The sequence below is a fragment of the Gossypium arboreum genome, chromosome 4, assembly GCF_025698485.1.
Source record: "Gossypium arboreum isolate Shixiya-1 chromosome 4, ASM2569848v2, whole genome shotgun sequence".
NCBI lineage: Eukaryota > Viridiplantae > Streptophyta > Magnoliopsida > Malvales > Malvaceae > Gossypium > Gossypium arboreum.
Window position 1 is genome coordinate 92221058 of NC_069073.1, and position 19873 is coordinate 92240930.

Genomic DNA, 19873 nt, shown 5'->3' on the forward strand with positions numbered 1-19873 from the left:
ACTCTCTGACTTGCACACATGGCCATGCCACATGCCAGTGCACTAGGCCGTGTGGTTAATTAATTCAATACGAAAATAGGTGCAGCTTTCACACGGCCAAGACACACGCCTGTGTTTTAGGTCGTGTGGCACACACGGCTGAGACACATGCCTGTGTGCCCAATTTTAAGCATTCTGTTTCTCAAAATTAAGGTGCAAGGGACACACAACCTAACCACATGCCCATGTTACCAGGCCGTGTGTCACACATGGTCTAGACACACTCCCGTGTCTCTATCCGTGTAAACAAAATGAAACCATTTCTAACTCCATTTCTCACCCAAATTTTCACCCAAGACCTACACATGAAACACACATCCAATACCAACAAATCCAAACATTCAAAATGGACAATTCTATCATTCATCATAGCATACCACCACATGCATATGTGTTTGTAAACTTACCTTGGATTAACTTAGGCAATAACAACCTTTGATAACATATTCATAACATAACACATGTGTATATGTATAACATAATAATTTACTTAGTCATACCAAAGTGAACCATTACTAGCCATTTCAATGGCTAGGTTACAAAATAACATTTCAATCCACTATTGCCTAAGTTGTTCTATACATGCCATTATGCCAACATGATTTTACTAAGTATACCCAAAATGCTAGTTGATAGTATGATGATGCTCCAATGATCTTCCAACCTTCACGAGCTTCCAAGAACTATAAAACATGGAAAAATAAAACAGGTAAGCATTACATGCTTAGTAAGTTCGTATAACGGAAACCAAACTTACCAATCTTGTTTATTAAAATCTAGGCATACAATGTTATGTTTTCATCCATTTGGCTAAATTGCCTAATCACACACATTCAATCAAACACGTTAGTCACAAAGTTTCCATACACATCAAGTAAGAATAGATGAGCTCATCAAGCAATATTCTTTCAAGTCATTATCATAACATATCAAGATTTTCATGCCATGTCAAGATTTTTATGTCCATTGAACCATTGAATCCCAATAGATGCACAAGTAGTACACTCGAAGTTTATGATTCGATAATCTATCAATTTCTTATTCAAGGGTACCCATTAGGGAACTTAACCAAGAAACACTCTCTTAAGCCACATATTTTATAATAGGATTACCAGTCCAGGCTAAATCCTTTTTATAACGTATGCTCAAAGGAGCTCGATTAGGATTACTAGTCCAGGCTAAACCCTAATCATAACGTATAATCAAAAGATATTATATCAAGATTACATCAGGCTAAATCCTTTCTATAACAAGATCATTGGGATTACTCGTTCGAGCTAAATCCAAATCGCAACAAATGCAGGACCTTAATTGTTCCGAGAAAGCGTATACAATCATCGAAATTCAACATTCAATCAGGACTTAACCCTTTATCACCAATTCAAGCATGTATTAAGTTTCTCATTATAACATTTAAGTAATATACATAAATGTAAATCACATTCCAAACAACACAATATTCAATTAAACATATTTACATGTTGGATTAAGTTACACGAACTTACCTTGACACTTGTTCGCGTAAAAGTCTACTAATCAGAAACATTTTTTTTCCTCGATCTAACCTCGAATTAGTGTTGTCTGGATCTATATAAATGAATTTAACAATCAATTTCATACATTTCATATTTAAATGGACTTATTTACGTCCTAGGAAAAATTACCATTTTGTACCCATTAGGGAACTTAACCAAGAAACACTCTCTTGAGCCACATATTTTATAACAGGATTACCAGTCCAGGCTAAATCCTTTTTATAACATATGCTCAGAGGAGCTCGATTAGGATTACTAGTCCAGGCTAAACCCTAATCATAACGTATAATCAAAAGATATTATATCAGCATTACCTGTCAGGGCTAAATCCTTTCTATAACAAGATCATTGGGATTACTCGTTCGAGCTAAATCCCGTCTGCAACAAATGCAGGACCTTAATTGTTCCGAGAAAGCGTATACAATCATCGAAAATCAACATTCAATCGGGACTTAACCTTTTATCACCAATTCAAGCATGTATTAAGTTTCTCATTATAACATTTAAGTAATATACATAAATGTAAATCACATTCCAAACAACACAATATTCAATTAAACATATTTACATGTTGGATTAAGTTACACGAACTTACCTTGACACTTGTTCGCGTAAAAGTCTACTAATCAGAAACATTTTTTTTCCTCGATCTAACCTCGAATTAGTGTTGTCTGGATCTATATAAATGAATTTAACAATCAATTTCATACATTTCATATTTAAATGGACTTATTTACGTCCTAGGAAAAATTACCATTTTGTACCCATTAGGGAACTTAACCAAGAAACACTCTCTTGAGCCACATATTTTATAACAGGATTACCAGTCCAAGCTAAATTCTTTTTATAACGTATGCTCAGAGGAGCTCGATTAGGATTACTAGTCCAGGCTAAACCCTAATCATAATGTATACTCAAAAGATATTATATCAGCATTACCTGTCTGGGCTAAATCCTTTCTATAACAAGATCATTGGGATTACTCGTTCGAGCTAAATCCCGTCTGCAACAAATGTAGGACCTTAATTGTTCCGAGAAAGCGTATACAATCATCGAAATTCAACATTCAATTGGGACTTAACCCTTTATCACCATTTCAAGCATGTATTAAGTTTCCTATTATAACATTTAAGTAATATACATAAATGTAAATCACATTCCATACAACACAATATTCAATTAAACATATTTACATGTTGGATTAAGTTACACAAACTTACCTCGACACTTGTTCGCGTAAAAGTCTACTAATCTGAAATATTTTTTTTGCTCAATCTAACCTCGAATTAGTATTGTCCGGATCTATATAAATGAATTTAACAATCAATTTCATACATTTCATATTACCATTTTGTCCCCTAACTTTTCTATAAATTTTGATTTTGTCCCTAGGCCTGGAAATGAAACTTGTGCAATTACTCCCTATTCCAAGCCTAACCAAAGCCCCATTACAAATTTTCCAGCACATGTATCCATAAAATTTTAGAATTTTCATCAAATTTTATAGCTTTTCATTTTAGTCCCTAAATCATATTTTCATCAAAAAATCACTTTGTAAAAGTTGTTTATCTATCAATAATCTTTCATTTTCTACCATAAATTTCTAATTCCCAGCATAATACATTTATGACCCATTTTCATACCTTGATAACCTTTCAAATTAATCCCTCAAATAGAGAGATTAAGCTATCATGGTTTCAAAAATACCAAAATTACTAAAAACGGGACATGAGAACTTACCCAATTAAGCCTTGAAAGTTTCCCCTCTCTTTCCTAGGGTTTCTACAAAATTTTAGGTTGAAGATGACAATAATAAGATGATATTTTCTTTTATCATCTTTTAATTAATTTAATTATTTCAAATTCCAATTTAGTCCTTGCCCTTTTTCTATAATTCCATGGATGAGTCACCAAGAAAATCTACATACTTTTCTTAATGGTCCAATTACCATATGAGGACCTTATGTGACAGCCCAAAATTGACCCTAGTCAGGAAGTGGTTTCGGGACCGCTAAACCGAGTCACCGAAATGTTTGAACGTAATATTTATTGTCTAGAATATGTAATTATGAATGTGTGAAAATTTCAAGCTTCGATTTAGTCGATTGCATGTGAATTCAGTTAGTAGGACTTGTGTGACACTTTTGAAATGTGATAGGCTAATCTATAAGGATCTAATAGTGCATGTAATCAAAAGGGAGGACTTACATGTCAAATTTCCCCCCTAATTAGTAGTGGCCGGCCATGCTATGAGTGGAAACATGTCACAAACATGTTATGTTAGTGATGTATGGTAGGAAAAATAAAATAAGAAGTATGGGTAATAAAGAAATGGAAAAAAAAAGGAAAGAATGTGTGTGAGTGTTTCTTTCCCCCCTATTGCCTTGAGTGAAGGAAAGAGAAAAAAAAAAATTGTTCATCCTTTTTCATTTCTTTTGGCCGAAAATTCTAAGGAAGAGGGGAGGAGTTCTTGCTCATGTTTGGTTTGGAAGAGGATTAGGAAGAGGTTTGGCCATACTTGTATCTAGATTAAGGTATGTTTGAGGTTGTGCCATAAGATTCATGCATGTTTTTAGTTGCTAGCTTGAGTTCTAATTAGCCCATGGTTCAAATCTTTGCTATGTCATGGGGATGATATTCGGCCAAGGTGGATTTTGTGTTAATGCCATTGCATGCTAAATATGAAGCTTGATAATGATACATGTGATGGTGGATTGATGACTTTTGGATTTTCTTTTTAGCATTTTTGAGTGAGACATTAAGTTCTTTGTTTAACCATGACCAAAATTGAAATGGTATGGTGTTGTGATGTATTCGGCCATGGTATATCCATAAGTATGATTTATGCTTATTGCATGGTAGGTAAGATTTGTGTTTTGGATTTATGTTCATGTTTAGTTATAATCAACTTTGAGATTCGGCTCTTGCACATATATATATATGTTTGCACATAACGTATTGGTATGACATATACAATATCTCAAGGTATATACTTACATATGATGGTGTTTCGGTTATGGAGTACATGATGGATGCGTATTGAGTTATAATATGTAATGCATTAGTTAGTAAAAGGTATGCCATTTGTGTGTGGTATTGAGTATATAATTGGCCTTAACATAGACATGCATAATCGGCCACATGAATGAGTACATAGGTTGATGTGTTGTTCGCCATAGGTAAGCATATTGAAGGCTTTATCTTGACTTAGAAAATTCGCCAAGGAGAGTATTAACTAATGTGTTGAGTTTGATTCATGATTCCGTACATATGTGACTTTAATGTCTAATGAATATATGTGGGCTAAGTATCTTGAGTTCCTCTTTTCGATGCTCAAATGATTAAATCAATTTATTTGTTAAATTAAGCTCAAGAGCAAAGGGGAACTAAATCCGACAAAGGGAAGGAAAAAGTGGTCGAATAGCCATCGGAATCGTTCGACAACATCCGAGGTAAGTTTTCGAGTAATGGAACTTAAATTATGATTCGATTAGATTATGTCTTAAGTAAATCAAAATCATGCTCTTTGTATGTGGCTATTGAGCCGAAATTGTAAATATGATAAGTGTCTTGTGTTGAGCTTTGGTAATGAAAATGAAATATGGATGTGTCATGATTTATTGATATATGTGTGCATGGTTCTTCGAATGATGTCCGGGCTAAGTCCCGAAGGCTTTGTGCTAAGTGACTATATCCGGACTAAGATCTGAAGGCATTTGTGCGAGTTACTAAATCCGGACTAAGATCCGAAGGCATTTGTGCGAGGTACTAAATTCGAACTAAGATCCGAAGGCATTTGTGCGAGTTACTAAATCCGGGTTAAGTCCCGAAGGCATTTGTGCGAGCTACTATAACCGGGCTATGTCCCGAAGGTATTTGAACGAGTAGCTATATCCGGTTAAACTCCGAAGGTACGTGATTCGGGAATGAATGAACTTGCTGTAAAAATTTCAGTTAATACGCTTGTGAAATCCCAACAAAGAGGTATGTTTCGTATGTGCTTTGAATTAGTTGATCCCTCACAAATCTGTATTCGCTCAGTCGATAAATGAGCTACCGGCCTTTGGCTAAGTTGATCTTTTGTGTATGAACATAAGGGTTGGTTATGTGAAGTAAGTATGATATTGAGGATTTGTGCATATGAAATTATCCGTTTAGCTATATGAATGCTATGCTTTTGTTGTGCTGGAATCCCTTGCTCAAAACTTACTAAGCATAAATTGCTTACTCCGTTTCTTTGTTTCTCTGTTTTATAGATTTTGGCTCGTCAGCTATCGGACTCGGGATTTTTGGAAGTCGAAGTCTCCCACACTATCAAAGCCCCCTTTTGGTACAATTTTGGTTGAACTTTGAAATGGCATGTATAGGACTACTCTTTTTGTTGTTGGTCATGTACCCATGGATTTTGTGTAAATTTGGATAGCCATGCGAAAATGGCTTATATACGTTTTTAGCATAGTACTATAATCATTTTGTATGTTGATCACTAAGAGGTATGGAAATGTTTGGAAATGATTAGCCATTGAAATGGTTAATCATGATTATACTTTGTGCTATGTATGCAAAAAGGGCTAATTGAATCATGGAAACTATGAAATAGGTAAAGTCTACCTTAAAGGTAGATGCTGACAGCAGCAGCGATGTGGATGTGAAAAATCACTAAAAATAGTAGGAATGGAATTAAATAGTGAATAAATTATGTAAATGAACCTTGATGAATCTAATTTCATATGGAAGAAACGAAACGGTCATATGAGTTGTATGTTAAGAGATATTTAGGTTTTCGTGAAACAGGGCCAGAACGGTTTCTGGATTCCCTGTTCCGACTTTGGAAATTCATTATAAATTAACAAGAGATAATTAGGAGTCATTCCATATATGTATAGATTCCTCTTTGAGTCTAGTTTCTATAGAAACAAACGACATCAGTATTGAATCCATGTACAGGGATATATCCAAGTCGTAATACGTGAAGGTCAGTGTAGTCGATCCCTGTAACATGGGAGACTTTAACTAATAAAATGTACTAATTTGCCCGACCAAAAATTCTTGAAAAATATTTGTAGATGTATATATGTGTTGAGTTTCAGGGAAAAATTACAAAACTGATTTTCGAGTTGTGGAACTCAAGATATGATTTTTAAGGTGACAGTGACACAGTTAGCCAGCTGTCTGGAAATTTTTAAGTGGACTGTGAAAATAAATATATTATGTCTGTTAGCACCTCGTGTTCGACTCCGGCCACGATCTCGGGTACGGGGTGTTACAATTAAATTGGTATCAGAGCCACGGTTTAGTCAATTTTAGGACTACCGTAATGCGTTGGGTTTAGCTATACATGCCATTTTATGTGATTATTTGATAGTGTGGTGATTTCTGACATTTGCAAATGTGCTTATTTATAGTAATGGATCTCGATCCTGACCGAGCGGTAGCTGATGATCTTGAGAGTGTAGCGCGTGCTCCTGCACAAGGGACAGCTCCGGCGGACTCTCAACCTATTGCTAGTAATCCGAATGATAAAGCTAGACAAGCTTTCTATAGTGTAATGAATGATTGGTTCAACCAATACATTCGAACTAATACGGCTGTTCCACAACCTCCATTCCCGACTAATACCACCCCAAGACCTACAATACCTCCGTGAATCGACCAAATAAGATCAAATAAGCCCCAGTTGATGAATCCAAAACACGGGCTCTGAATTTAAAGCTACGGACAGCGATGATGCCGAGCAAGCTGAATTTTGGTTGGACAACACTATCCGATACTCGACGAGCTATCTTGCACACCGATGAGTGCCTAAAGTGTACTATCTCCTTGCTACGTGATTACGCCTACTATTGGTGGAATACATTGACTTCTGTTGTGCCTAGAGAGCAAGTAACTTGGGAGTTTTTCCAAACCGAGTTTCGGAAAAAGTATATCAGTCAGAGATTCATTGACCAAAAACGGAAGGAATTTCTTGAACTCAAACAAGGTTCCATGTCGGTTCATCGACTATGAACGAAAATTTGTGAGGCTTAGCAGATGCTGCGAGAATGTATTTCTTGAAGCGTGATGTGTAAACGCTCAAGATGGACTGAATGATGATATAAAGTTGTATGTTGGCATTTTAGAAATCCGAGAATTTGTGGTGCTTGTCGAGCGAGCTTGCAAAGCCGAGGAGCTCAGTAAGGAGAAAAGGAAAGCTGATGTGGGGGCAAAGGAGTTTCGTAAGAGATCATCGGGAAAGCCCTTTCAACAGTCATCGAAGAAATTTAGAGATGATCTAGGCTGATCTAGAGACACTTCGGGCTTTTCTAGACGAGATTGCAATCGACCCCCTGTGAGCACACGAGTCACTTCAATCGCTAGTGTTGGAAATGATCGTCGAGACAGAGCGGAGTGCCAGTATTGTGGTAAATGGCATTCGAGGAGTTGCAGATTCCATGACCGCTCCTGTTACAAGTGCGGATCAGTTGACCACTTCATTAAAGATTGCCCGAGGTTGTCTGAACAGAATGTAAATCAGAGTGGGAAACCGGGTGCTACCACTGCTCGAGGTAGACCATCTAGAAATACGGGCAATGCTAGTGGTGGTCAGAGAGGATCTAGAGATGCTACGACCGGATCCAAGGCTCGCGCTCCTGCTAGGGCTTATGCTATCTGGCGCACGCGAGGATGCTCCTCGCCAGATGTTATTACGGTACTTTTACTCTCTTTGATACTAATGTGATTGCTTTGATTGACCCGGTTCTACTCATTCTTATATATGCGAAACCTTAGCATCCAAAGAAGACTTTACCTATTGAGTCTCATTGAGTTCATAACTCGGTGTCAAGTCCCTTGGGTCGTTACGTGCTTGTCGACAAAGTGTGTAAGAAATGTCCCTAGTAATTTGAGGTTCTGTTTTCCGGCGGACTTGATGCTTTTGCCGTTTGATGAATTTGATGTTATTCTTGGTTTGGATTGGTTGACCGTGCATGATGCGGTTGTGAATTGCAAAAGCAAGACTATGGATTTGAGGTGCGCAAATAACGAGATGATCCGAGTTGAGTCTACGGACTTAAAGGGGTTGCCAGCTGTAATATCATCAATGTTGGCCTAGAAATATGTAAGAAAGGGGTGCGAAGCATACCTTGCGTAAGTACTTGATGATAAGGAGTTAGAAATAAAACCCGAATCTGTGCCAGTGGTTTGTGAATACCCGGATGTTTTTCCTGAAGAATTACTGGGTTTGCCACCTGTTCGGGAGATAGAGTTTGGTATTGAGCTTGTACCTAGGACTATGCCGATTTCGATAGCTCCGTATCGTATGGCACCAACCGAGTTAAAAGAGTTGAAAGCTCAGTTGCAAGAATTGACGGATAGAGGTTTCGCTCGACCAAGTTTCTCACCTTGGGGTGCACCAGTATTGTTTGTGAAAAAGAAGGACAGAACCATGAGGTTGTGCATTGACTATCGTCAGCTGAATAAAGTGACGATAACGAATAAATATCCGCTACAGCGTATTGATGATTTTTTGATCAACTAAAGGGAGCCTCAGTGTTTTCAAAGATAGATTTGAGATCGGGTTATTATCAGTTGCGGATTCGAGATTCGGATGTACCCAAAACTGCTTTCAGAACGAGGTACGGTCACTACGAGTTCTTAGTGATGCCGTTCGGGCTCACTAATACCCTGTGGTATTTATGGATTTGATGAATCGGATCTTGAGACGATGATTTGGACCGGTTCGTAGTTGTGTTCATTGATGACATCTTGGTCTATTCAAGAGATGAGACCGAACATCTTTGAACACCGAGATTAGTGTTGCAAATTTTACGGATAAGCGGTTATATGCTAAGTTCAGCAAGTGTGAGTTCGGTTAAGAGAGGTTAGCTTCTTGGGTCATGTGGTATCTGCGTCGGGTATTCGAGTCGACCGAGCAAAATTTCAGCCATACTTAACTGGAAGCCTCCAGAAATATTCTGAGGTTCGAGCTTTTTGGGACTTGGTTACTACCGACGGTTTGTAAAAGGTTTCTCGATGATAGCCACACCCATGACGAAGCTACTTCAAAAGATGTTAAGTTGAATGGACGGAAAATGTCGAAAAGTTTTGATCAACGAAAACTTATTTGTGGAAGCTCCAATTTTAGTGCAGCCGAATCGGGCAAAGAGTTTGTCATCTATAGTGACGCCTCCCTACTTGGGTTAGGTTGCGTATTGATGCAAGAAGGTCGAGTTGTGGCCTATGCGTCGAGACAATTAAAGCCACATGAGAAAAATTATCCGACCCATGATCTTGAATTAGCTGCCATCGTATTCGCCTTGAAAATATGGCGACATTACTTATTTGGTGAGAAGTGCTATGTATTTTCGGATCACAAAAGTCTCAAATATTTGATGACTCAAAGAGACTTGAATCTGTAACAAAGACGTTGGCTCGAGTTGTTAAAAGATTATGAGCTTGTCATTGATTATCACCCGGGAAAGGCTAATGTGGTTGCGGACGCCTTAAGCCGGAAATCACTGTTTGCTTTACGAGCGATGAATGTACACTTGTCTATTCTACCCGACAATGTGTTAGTAGCCGAATTAAAGGCCAAACCATTATTGATTCATCAAATTCGTGAAGCTTAGAAAGTCGACGATGAGTTGGTTGCAAAACGGGCTGAGTGTGTTCCGAATGTGGAATTGGAGTTTCAAATTGATGATGACGATTGTTTGAGGTACAGAAATCGGTTGTGTGTTCCAAGAAATTCAGAACTCATTTCGATGATTACGAACGAAGCTCATTGTAGCCGAATGTCAATTCACCGGGAGTACGAAAATGTACAACGATCGAGAGTCGATTTTGGTGGCATGGTATGAAACGAGACATTTCGATTTTGTTTCGAAGTGTTTAATATGTCAGCAAGTAAAGACGGAACATCAAGTGCCTACGGGTTTACTTCAGCCGATCATGATACCTGAATGGAAATGGGAACGAGTCACGATGGATTTTGTATCCGGGTTGCCGATGTGTCGGCAAGTAAGAAAGATGCGATTTGGGTCGTTGTTGATAGATCGACTAAGTCGGCTCACTTTATCCCCGTACGTACGGATTTTTCATTGGATAAACTAGCTGAATTGTATGTTTCTCAGATTGTGAGATTACACGGGGTACCTATTTCTATTGTGTCGGATAGAGATCCGAGATTCACCTCACGATTTTGGAAGAAATTGCAAGAAGCTTTGGGCACCAAGTTGCATTTAGCACCGCTTTTCACCCTCAAACCGATGGTCAATCCGAGCGGATAATTCAGATACTTGAGGATATGTTGAGATGTTGCATCCTCGAGTTCGCGGTTCGTGGGAGCAGATTTACCTTTGATTGAATTAAACACAACAATAGTTTTCAATCAAGTATTAAGATGGCACCTTACGAGGCCTTGTACGGGCGTAAATGCCGTACACCATTGTTTTGGACCGAGCTCGGTAAAAGTAAAATTTTCGGAGTTTATTTGATTAAAGATGCTGAACGGAAAGTAAAAGTAATCCGTGAAAGTCTGAAGGCAGCCACAGATCGCCAGAAGTCGTACGCGGATCTGAAACGAAAAGACATTGAGTATTAGGTGGGAGACAAAGTGTTTCTTAAAGTTTCGCCTTGGAAAAAGATACTCAGATTTGGGCGTAAGGGCAAATTGAGTCCGAGGTTCATCGGGCCATATGAAATATCTGAACGAGTCGGTCCAGTTGCGTATCGATTGATTTTGCCCCCTGAACTTGAAAAGATTCACGACGTCTTTCATGTTTCGATGCTTCGATGCTATAGATCTGATCCATCGCACATAATTAGTCCATCAGAGGTCGAAATTCAAGCCGATATGAGTTATGAAGAAGAACCGATTCGTATCCTAGCTCGTGAAGTGAAGGAGTTGCGAAACAAAAGGGTTCCGTTAGTAAAAGTGTTATGGCTCAAACACGGGATGGAAGAAGCTACTTGGGAACCCGAGAACTCTATAAAAGAGCGATACCCAAACCTATTTACCGGTAAGATTTTCGGGGACGAAAATTTCTTAAGTGGGGGAGAGTTGTGACAGCCCAAAATTGATCCTAGTCGGGAAGTGGTTTCGGGACCGCTAAACCGAGTCACCGAAATGTTTGAACGTAATATTTATTGTCTAGAATATGTAATTATGAATGTGTGAAAATTTCAAGCTTCGATTTAGCCGATTGCATGTGAATTCAGTTAGTAGGACTTGTGTGACACTTTTGAAATGTGATAGGCTAATCCATAAGGATCTAATAGTGCATGTAATCAAAAGGGAGGACTTGCATCTCAAATTTCCCCCCTAATTAGTAGTGGCCGGCCATGCTATGAGTGGAAACATGTCACAAACATGTTATGTTAGTGATGTATGGTAGGAAAAATAAAATAAGAAGTATGGGTAATAAAGAAATGGAAAAAAAAAGGAAAGAATGTGTGTGAGTGTTTCTTTCCCCCCTATTGCCGTGAGTGAAGGAAAGAGAAAAAAAAATTTGTTCATCCTTTTTCATTTCTTTTGGCCGAAAATTCTAAGGAAGAGGGGAGGAGTTCTTGCTCATGTTTGGTTTGGAAGAGGATTAGGAAGAGGTTTGGCCATACTTGTATCTAGATTAAGGTATATTTGAGGTTGTGCCATGAGATTCATGCATGTTTTTAGTTGCTAGCTTGAGTTCTAATTAGCCCATGGTTCAAATCTTTGCTATGTCATGGGGATGATATTCGGCCAAGGTGGATTTTGTGTTAATGCCATTGCATGCTAAATATGAAGCTTGCTAATGATACATGTGATGGTGGATTGATGACTTTTGGATTTTCTTTTTAGCATTTTTGAGTGAGACATTAAGTTCTTTGTTTAACCATGACCAAAATTGAAATGGTATGGTGTTGTGATGTATTCGGCCATGGTATATCCATAAGTATGATTTATGCTTATTGCATGGTAGGTAAGATTTGTGTTTTGGATTTATGTTCATGTTTAGTTATAATCAACTTTGAGATTCGGCTCTTGCACATATATATATATATATATGTTTGCACATAACGTATTGGTATGACATATACAATATCTCAAGGTATATACTTACATATGATGGTGTTTCGGTTATGGAGTACATGATGGATGCGTATTGAGTTATAATATGTAATGCATTAGTTAGTAAAAGGTATGCCATTTGTGTGTGGTATTGAGTATATAATTGGCCTCAACATAGACATGCATAATCGGCCACATGAATGAGTACATAGGTTGATGTGTTGTTCGCCATAGGTAAGCATATTGAAGGCTTTATCTTGACTTAGAAAATTCGGCTAAGGAGAGTATTAACTAATGTGTTGAGTTTGATTCATGATTCCGTACATATGTGACTTTAATGTCTAATGAATATATGTGGGCTAAGTATCTTGAGTTCCTCTTTTCGATGCTCAAATGATTAAATCAATTTATTTGTTAAATTAAGCTCAAGAGCAAAGGGGAACTAAATTCGATAAAGGGAAGGAAAAAGTGGTCGAATAGCCATCGGAATCGTTCGACAACATCCGAGGTAAGTTTTCGAGTAATGGAACTTAAATTATGATTCGATTAGATTATGTCTTAAGTAAATCAAAATCATGCTCTTTGTATGTGGCTATTGAGCCGAAATTGTAAATATGATAAGTGTCTTGTGTTGAGCTTTGGTAATGAAAATGAAATATGGATGTGTCATGATTTATTGATATATGTGTGCATGGTTCTTCGAATGATGTCCGGGCTAAGTCCCGAAGGCTTTGTGCTAAGTGACTATATCCGGACTAAGATCCGAAGGCATTTGTGCGAGTTACTAAATCCGGACTAAGATCCGAAGGCATTTGTGCGAGTTACTAAATCCGGGTTAAGTCCCGAAGGCATTTGTGCGAGCTACTATAACCGGGCTATGTCCCGAAGGTATTTGAACGAGTAGCTATATCCGGTTAAATTCCGAAGGTACGTGATTCGGGAATGAATGAACTTGCTGTAAAATTTCAGTTAATACGCTTGTGAAATCCCAACAAAGAGGTATGTTTCAGATGTGCTTTGAATTAGTTGATCCTCACAAATCAGATTATTTCAATCGATAAATGAGCTACCGCCTTTGGCTAAGTTGATCTTTGTGTATGAACATAAGGGTTGGTAATGTGAAGTAAGTATGATATTGAGGATTTGTGCATATGAAATTATCCGTTTAGCTATATGAATGCTATGCTTTTGTTGTGCTTGAATCCCTTGCTCAAAACTTACTAACATAAATTGCTTACTCCGTTTCTTTGTTTCTCTGTTTTATAGATTTTGGCTCGTCACCATCGGACTCGGGATTTTTGGAAGTCGAAGTCTCCCACACTATCAAAGCCCCTTTTGGTACAATTTTGGTTGAACTTTGAAATGGCATGTATAGGACTACCCTTTTTGTTGTTGGTCATGTACCCATGGATTTTGTGTAAATTTGGATAGCCATGCGAAAATGGCTTATATCGCTTTTAGCATAGTACTATAATCGTTTTGTATGTTGATCACTAAGAGGTATGGAAATGTTTGGAAACGATTAGCCATTGAAATGGTTAATCATGATTATACTTTGTGCTATGTATGTAAAAGGGCTAATTGAATCATGGAAACTATGAAATAGGTAAAGTCTACCTTAAAGGGATGTCGACAAAGAAGAATGATGTGGATGTGAAAAATCACTAAAAATAGTAGGAATGTAATTAAATAGTGAATAAATTAAAATGAACCTTGATGAATCTACTTTCATATGGAAGAAACGAAACGGTCATATGAGTTGTATGTTAAGAGATATTTGGGTTTTCGTGAAACAGGGCCAGAACGATTTTTGGATTCCCTCTTCCGACTTTGGAAATTCATTATAAATTAATCAGAGATAATTAGGAGTCATGCCATATATGTATAGATTACTCTTTGAGTCTTGTTTCTATAGAAACAAACTACATCAGTATTGAAGCCCTGTACAGGGAGATATCCAAGTCTTAATGCGCGAAGGTCAGTGTAGTCGATCCCTGTAACATGGGAGACATTAACTAATAAACTGTACTAATTGGCCTGACCAAAAATTCTAGAAAAAAATTTTTAAATGTATATATGAGTCTAGTTTCAGGGAAAAATCACGAAACTGATTTTCGAGTTGTGGAACTCAAGATATGATTTTTAAGGTGACAGTGACACAGTTAGCCAGCTGTCTGGAAATTTTTAAATAGACTGTGAAAATAAATATATTATGTCTGATAGCACCTCGTGTTCGACTCCGGCCACGTTCTCGGGTACGGGGTGTTACACCTTAAGTTTTGAATTCCATAGCTATTTGATCCTTATAGCTACTAGAATTTAACTTTCACATTTTATGCGATTTAGTCCTCATAATTAAGCACTAAATCGATAAAATTTTCGTATCAAAATTTTCACACGACATATCTACCATATTACGGACCAAATAGTAAAATAAAAATAAACCTTATTTTTGGGTCGAATTTGTGGTCCTGGAACCACTGTTCCGATTTCACTAAAAAATGGGCTGTTATAACTCTCCTCTTTTAGGGATTTTCGTTTTCAAAAATCTTACCAATAAAAAGATTCGAGTATTGCTTCTTCATAATATCCTCCAGCTCCCAGGTAGCCTCTTCTATACTGTATCGTTGCCAAAGAACTTTTACTAAAGCTACCTTTTTATTTCTTAACTCTTTTGTTTCCCGAGCTAAGATTTTGATTGGTTCTTCACCATATGTCATATCAACCTGAATCTCTACCTCTGTCAGAGAGATAACATGTGAAGGGTTGGATTGATACCGCCATAGTTAGACACATGAAAAATATTATGAATCTGATCAAACTATGGTGGTAAAGCTAATCGATATTCAACCGGCCCAATCCTTTATGTAATCTCATAATGTCTAATAAACCGTGGACTCAGTTTTCCTTTACGTCCAAACCAGAAAACTTTCTTCCAAGGTGACATTTTCAAGAATACTTTGTCACTGACTTGATATTCTATTTCTTTTAGTTTTAAATCAGCATAGGACTTTTGACGATCATAGGCTACTTTCAAGTTGTCTCGAATAACCTTCACTTTTTCCTCGGTCTCTCAGACCAAGTCAACTCCTTGTAAAATTTTCTCACTGAGTTCTGTCCAATACAATGGAGTTCTACATTTGCAACCATATAAAGCTTCATACGATGCCATTTTAATACTAGTGATAAACCGTAATATATACATATTTTCACCCCATGCTTAACGCATTTTATGGATGATTTTCCCTTAGAATTGGTGAATTCAATGCTCTTAATACTTTAATTTCATGTTTATACTTAGAAGAGCATAGGAGAGTGAAAGGAACAAGAAACGGGCCAAAAACGAAGAAAATGAGCCAAAGTACGAAATCAACATGGCCTAGACTTCCTCACACGGGCAGACCACACGGCCGTGTCAATTTGGCAGATTCAAAGCACGATTCACATGGGCGTGTCCCTTCCGAGCCCAAGTTGAGTCCAATTCGAAAAAGGCTAATTTTGAGGGTTTTTAGGCATTCTAAAGACTATAAATACGCCCTAAAGGAAGAGGAAATGAGGGTATGGAGAGGAAGGAAGGAATTACTCGAAGGAAGCCGACTGATCCATCTCAGAAGCCGGTTTCATCATCAAGACTGAAGATCTCCCCTCAACTTCCCTCAGGAATTTTGGGTTTTCTTTATATTTGTATTAGTTATTCTTCTGAGATGTTTTCCTTTTTAGTTATGAACTAAATCCCCTAAATACCTAAGGGGAATGAAACCTAAGATGAATCTTGTTATTATTTTCTGAATTGTATGATAAATATTTAACTTGTTCTTAATTATGTGTTCTTAATTCTTGTTTTGATATCCCAGGATACTGATTCAAGATAAGCTCTTATTTAGAGGAGGAATAGACCCTCTCTAAGAGTACATTTGTCATAATTAACCGGAGTTGTTTGCATGCCTAGACATAGGGTGACAGGATTTTGTCAGATTAGGGTGAAACCTAATAAGGGGATCCATAGATCGAGTTAATGCAACCCTAGGGTGTTAATTAGAGAAAAGTCTCAATTATTAAATCTAGGGATTAGACGTCATTAGTATTGAATAGGGATAATAACATAACTTAGGGATCTCTATGAAACAAGTTAAATGAATAAATCGTCCGATTTGGAGCCAGAATAACAAGTACAGTCTAGGTGGATTTTTTTTTAGGTATTGTCTTAATTCAATCATTTTCCAAAAGTAATTCCCCAATTCCATTCTCTGTGAATTCTTAGATTAGTTAATTAGTTAGTTAAAACAAAACCCCCTTATTCTTAGGCTAGATAATAAAAAGACAATCATTACTAGTACTTTTAGTTTCTTTGGGTTCGACAATCCGGTCTTGCTAAAACTATACTACTGTTCGATAGGTACACTTGCCTGCATCGTGATAATAGTTCATTTCAAGAACGATTAATTATAAATATTTAAAACTTACTTATCACACAATCGCGGGATCAAGTTTTTGGCGTCGTTGCTGAGGAACTAAGATATTAGGAACGCTTAATTTTTATTACTTTAGCCATTTATTTTTCTTGCGATTTAATTTAATTATTTTTATTTATTATTTACTTTTTCTTTTTCTTGGCAGGCTTTTATAGTTTATGACTAGAAGAAACCTATCAGGACCACTACTTTTTGACGAATAAATCGATCGCACAGTTCGCAAAAACCAAAAAGAAATAAGGCGAAGCTTAAGATACACAGAGAACGAGCAAGAGGACGATACTCAAACCCCAACCAAAGAGATGGCTGAAAACCAAGACAATCATCTAGCTCCTGTAATTGCGGTTAATCAAAATCCTGTTCCATGCACTACGTATGATTATGCTAAACCTTCTTTAACAGGAACTGAATCAAGCATAGTTAGACCTACTGTAGCTGCAAATACTTTTGAACTAAAACCTAACACTATTCAAATGATATAGCAATTTGTTCAGTTTGATGGTTTACAGGATGAGGATCCCAACGCTCACTTAGCAAACTTTTTGGAACTATGCGATACATTTAAAATTAATGGTGTTTCTGATGATGCCAGTCGTCTTCGGTTATTCCCTTTTCCATTGAGGAACAAAGCTAAACAGTGGTTGAACTCATTACCATGAGGGTCAATCACTACTTGGGAACAAATGACCGAAAAATTTCTATTAAAATATTTTCTGTCGGCTAAAACGGCCAAATTACGTAATGATATCTCTTTGTTTGTGTAGATGGACTTAGAAACTCTTTACGATACATGAGAGAGATACAAGGACTTACTGAGAAGGTGCCCTCACCATAGGTTACCGCTTTGGCTTTGGGTTCAAACATTCCATAATGGCCTGAATCCTTCGACTGGACAAATGGTTGATGTAGCTGCTGGCGGAACCATCAATAATAAACACTTGAAAATGCTTATAAGTTTATTGAAGAGATGTCACTGAATAACTATCAGTGGAAATTCATGAGGACTAAGCCAACTAAAACAGCAGGCGTTTATAATGTCGATTCGGTTACTATGCTGTCAAACCAGGTAGACCTTCTAAAGAAAAAGATTGATGGTTTACTTGGTTCTACTCAGGTACATCCAGGAATGAGGTGCGAGACGAATGGAGGAGGAGCATGCACAGAGTATCAACCCTTCAACCCTAGCATTGAGGAGGAACAAGTTCAATAAATGGGTAATAATAACTCTAGATCCCAAAACAACCCATATAGTAACACTTATGATGCATATTGGAGGAACCATCCCAATTTCTGGTGGGGCGGTCAAGGAAATCAAATACCACAACATCCTCTGGGTTTTCAACAGCCACCCTATCAACGGGAAAAGAAATCAAACCTTGAAGAGACGCTCACAAAGTTTATCTTGGTGTCAGAAACCCATTTTCAGAACACTAAAACAGTACTTAAAAATCAACAAGCGTCAATCCAAGGGCTCAAAACTCAGATAGGCCAGCTTTCTAAACTAATCTCCGAACGACCACAAGGTAGCTTGCCAAGTAATTCTAAACCCAACCCAAGGGAACAAATCAACGTGATTAATGTTCAAGATGAGGAAGGATCTAAGCCAGAACCGATGCAAGAAACTGTGATAAGCAGAGGTCAAGGTGAGATAGGTCATAATAAAAACAAATTAGTGAATGTCGAATATAAACCTCGTGTGCCATACACCAACGCTTCAAGGAAAGACCGCTCAGATGAACAATTTGGTAAATTCCTTAAACTCTTAAAAAAATTACATATTAACTTACCATTTATTGAAGGTTTATCGCAGATGCCAAACGCAATGAAATTTTTAAAGTAGCTTAGCAAATAAGTGGAAGTTGGACGAGGAGTCGTATGTGGACCTAAACGCAGTTTGCTCAACTATTCTCCAAAATAAACTACCCAACAAACTAAAAGATCCAGGAAGTTTTACGATTCTTTGCTTAATTGGTAGTTTAGATGTTAATAATGCATTAGTTAATTTGGGGGCTAGTATTAACATCATGCCCTACAAAATGTTCAAACAATTAGGTCTCGAGAAACCCAAACAGACTAGGATGAGCATTCAATTAGTAGACAAAACTATAAGATTTCCTAGGGGTATTATTAAAGATGTGCTAGTTAAAATTGATAAATTTATATTTCCCGTGGACTTCATTGTTCTAGATATAGAAGAGGATAGCAACACTCCTTTAATTCTAGGAAGGCCCTTTTTAGCAACTGCTAAAACGATCATTGATGTTGGCACAGGTGAACTCACACTCCTTGTGGGAGACGAAACAATCACCCTTCAAGCTCGCAATTCTGGCAACACATCAGAAATTGAAGGTGATCGTTTAACCCATTCTACTAAAACTGACAATATGGTACAACCTACTTTGCAGGAAATGAGTCTGAAGGAAGCACATGAGTCATTCTCAAGCAGTAGCAGAGGACCTGTTCATGGAGATTGAAGGCTACAAATTGAGGAGGTAGATGAATGGCAGATGCATAAACCAAGAACACACGATAAACCAGAACTACGCCAGAACGAGCTCAACACCTTCCCACATCAACTTAAGGTTGGAGATAAAGTCTTATTAGATGCCACAGATCCTCACATTGTCACTACCACACTGAATACAAAAATTCCTCTTACGGTACTTAGCATTTTCCCATTCGGTACAGTCAAGGTAAGTCATCCCAAGTTCAGCACTTTTAAGGTAACCAACACCCGTCTGAAACCTTATTTTGAGGAGAATGATAGCATGAATGAGGAGTATAAACTCCTTGAACCACCT

The 19873-nt window shown here is 37.5% G+C and overlaps 1 non-coding gene and 1 pseudogene across 1 annotated transcript; one reads left to right on the top strand and one right to left on the bottom strand.

Moving 5' to 3' along the window:
- LOC108459111 (V-type proton ATPase subunit d2-like) overlaps positions 1-19873 on the top strand; it is a 52180-nt pseudogene that overhangs the window by 1246 nt on the left and 31061 nt on the right.
- Positions 17804-17910, bottom strand: LOC128291982 (small nucleolar RNA R71). Its single transcript, XR_008281966.1, has one exon. It is a non-coding gene; the product is annotated as a small nucleolar RNA R71 (small nucleolar RNA).